This window comes from Octopus bimaculoides, chromosome 7 (genome assembly GCF_001194135.2).
Source record: "Octopus bimaculoides isolate UCB-OBI-ISO-001 chromosome 7, ASM119413v2, whole genome shotgun sequence".
In the NCBI taxonomy this organism is placed as follows: domain Eukaryota; kingdom Metazoa; phylum Mollusca; class Cephalopoda; order Octopoda; family Octopodidae; genus Octopus; species Octopus bimaculoides.
Window position 1 is genome coordinate 288,322 of NC_068987.1, and position 3,849 is coordinate 292,170.

General features: G+C 40.0%; 1 protein-coding gene across 1 annotated transcript in view; it reads left to right on the forward strand.

Annotated features, from left to right (window-relative positions):
• Positions 1 to 3,849, forward strand: part of LOC106872233 (uncharacterized) — a 106,560-nt gene that overhangs the window by 47,199 nt on the left and 55,512 nt on the right. The window lies entirely within an intron of this gene.

A 3,849-nucleotide genomic window follows, 5' to 3' on the forward strand; every position in this document is an offset into this window, starting at 1 on the left:
TATATATATATGAATATATTACACACATATATATATATGAATATATTGCACACACACACACACACACACACACACACGCACATATATATGTATATATGTATGTATATATGTATGTATGTATATATACACATACGTACACACACATATATAAGCAACACAAATGTACATATAAGCATACATGTACATGCACGCATAGAGAATCACACACGCCCATACTGGATCTCGAGCAAAGCTGTCGCTTGATTGGTCTTGAACTCGAGCAGCACAGATGTGGATTTTTTGTTCTGCCAGGGACTGGATATGATGTACGTGTATTCATAGGAGATGTGTGTATGTGTGTGTGTGTGTGTGGTTGTGCGTGTGTGTGTGTGTGTGTGTGTGTGTGTGTGTGTGTGTGTGTGTGTGTGTGTGTGTGTGTGTATTTATGTATTGGCATCTATATATGAGCCTGTAAGATGTGGTCAAGTGCTTAAGAAGGTCATGTTGCAACCATGCAGTGCGGGGTTCTATCTCACCGACCGTCTTTTTTTCGAACCTCGACTTCAACCAAACCCTTTGAGTAAAATCAGGTGGATGGAAACTGCACAGAATCCCGTTGGATGGATTAGATTATACCTGTAATTCAAACGGTCCAGTCTTGTCACACACAATATCATGTTAATTCTACTTGTGCATTACGTAAAAGGTAAAAGTATCCGTGGAATATTCAGCCGCTTTGCTCACTCGTTCAATAATCAATTCTGTCGATAAAATAATTGGAAGGTCAGAGGTATTGATATACCAGCGCAACCACTGTAGCCCACACCACCATCACCGCCGAAACCACCACCGCCGCCGCCACCGCCGCCGCCGCCGCCAAAAACCACCACCACCACCACCACTACTACTACTACTACTACTATATTTTCTCACGCTGAACGAATTTCCGTCAACGCTTGTCTGATTTCATAACAGATTCACAACTTTGACATTTAAAAAAAAGTGGTGGTGGAGGAGTGGGGTGGTGGGGGTGGTGGTGCTAGTTGAGTCGAGTGCTTGAACTACAGATGGGTTGGTGGTGTGGTAGTGTTGCTAGAGTTGTTGAATCGGTTTTCAAATGATTCACCGGATCGATACCTGTTGATTGGTTTTAAATAGAGTCGTTTTATGTTTTGTTTATTCAGGGCCATTGGAAGATTTCACTTCAAATTAACGAAACCTTCGACAATTACACGGTATTTCCTTTTCTTACTCCCGACAATTTGTATTGTGTTGCTCATCTGCGTGCGTGAATGCGCTAATGAAATTTAATAACACCGGAACATGTGGACTGGAACACTGGAACAAGCCGACCTTCACTGGACGATGCCTCAGCTTCAGTTCTCACCATCCATACAGTGTAAAGAGAGGAATTGCTCAGTGCCTAAAACACCGAGCAAAGAATATAAGTAGCGATCGGGATACACACCACGAATAAATGATCAAGCTCAATAACGATCTATTAAGCAACAACTACCCACCAAAACATTCTATCTACTCCAATTATGAAGAAAAGAGAGGATGAAACCAATAAACTGTCCACAGTTTGTCTATCCTATGTGAAAGGCCTCTCCGAAAAGATATACGGCCCATATGATATCAGGACAGTATTCAAGAGTAATACAACACTTCACAAATATCTTATTCGAGTAAAACCACCAATAGAAGAGAATATGACCAAAGACTGCGTGTACTCCATCCCATGCATCTATGGTAGGTCATACAAAGGCGAAACATGTCGTCCCCTCAAAATAAGGGTAGAGGAACATCGCAAAGCTGTGACATGAGGAGATATCGATAAATCAGGTATAACTGATCATGTATGGAAAAACAGAGATCGCTTCCCCCCGTGGGATGAAGTTAAAATAATAGACAGGGAACAGCACTGGAAAATAGGAAAACTAAAAGAAGCAGCACATATACTGGGACACAACAGCCTCCTAAGCAGACAGAGTGCAGACATGAGTAGCATAATAATATAATAACAATAACATCGAAAAATACCTTAGGAATGAGAACCCAGGTTCGAAATTTCCGCAAGGCACCTGATGAAGGTTGGAGGGTATATCAGCCGATGACAAATATCCGTCAAATGTAAATAATGACATATACATTGACATACTTGATGGCATAATGGAAGATAACTGGTAAGGCAGAGAGGGATAAACAAGATGGATCCAGAAGCAGAAGTTCCTCTAATCCAGTGGTCCCACAAAAGAATGGATCCCCCACCCCCACCAGGCTGATAAGGATAGGGAAGATGAAGAAGCAACAACTGGAATTCCCTCTGTGCCAGTGGTCCCACAAAAGAATGGATCCCCCACCCCTATGGATAACCAGAGGAATGCAAGGGCTACCACCAGGAAAGGAAGGAAAGACCGCGAGCACAAGCATAAAAAAGGAAAAAGGGAGAGAAAAGAAAAGGAAAAGATGAAAGAACTAAGTCTAAAGCCGAAACCCAAAGTCATCAGACAAAAAACAAAACAAAAAACAACTCAAATATGGAGGCTCGAAGGGAACCGTAAGCTGTAGAGGAGAAGAAAAGACGAGAAGGACTTGCAGATTTTACCTGCAAGGCAAATGCTGGCATGGGGGAGACGGTACAAACTGCCGGTTTGTTCACCCGAGACCCCACCAAAAACGGCAGGAGCCGTAAGGAGAAAATTTCTCTGAGGAAAGGCTCCAATCGACTCCAAAGAGAGAGAGAGAGCATGCAAAAAAGGGATTCGATTGTGGAAGGCAGGGAACAATATTCGAGAAAAAAAAATAATAAAAAACACTACGGAATGGTGATTGATGGAGTTCTTTAGATGACAATCCTGTTGAAAGCTGACTGAAATGGAACGAAACAACAAAAACGACAACAGCAACAACAACTGGTGCAGCAATATTAATAACATATTTCATTGAAAAGTCTCAGAATTTATTCAATATGGAAAACATCACGTGATTTACAAGTTCAATCACGTGAATAGCAATAATAATAATAACAATAACAACAACAACAACAATACTATTAATAATAATAATAATAAAAATAATAATAATAATAAAAATTTAAAAAAAAAAAATAATAATAATAATAATATGTTGTGGTTGTTGGTGGTGTGGTGGTAGGTTGTCGATGGGAGCATTCATACAATAGTGACTGGGATAATAAATTAAAGAAAATAATACTGTAAAGACCACCATTTTGTTTGGGTCTCTCTCTCTCCCTCTTTCTCTCTCTTTCTCTCTAGAAACCCCCTGCTTGTTAGTGTGTGCGTGTGCGTGTGTGCATGTGTAGCGTGGTCGTTTTGTGGTGGTACAGGTTGGAATGGAGTAGGTTTTCATTCAGAAACATGTGTAACTAAAGTTCATTGATTACACACACACACACAAGCACACACATACGCACAGACACACAACACTATCATGCATACATTCACTTGCATGGCTACATACGTACGCGTGCGTATGAATGTATATAGACGTGTGTATTGAAGCATATACCTGTGTGTGCGTGTGCGTGCGCGTATGTACACACACACACACACAGACTGTTATACACATGTAGCTGAGCCGCTTATGTTAAAGTTAAGTGGACGAGAAAAACATACTTTCAAGTACACGAAACTTTAAGTAATACGAGAAACTAAGTCAGTGCTTAGTTTCTCTGCAACTTACTTCGAGTGCTACTGAAGTTACTTTGTTCGCCCGCTCATATATATAGATATATATATCATATAAATATATATATATATACATATATGAATGAGTGAGCGAACAAATTAAATATACATACATACATACGTACATACATACATATATATATATATATATATATATATA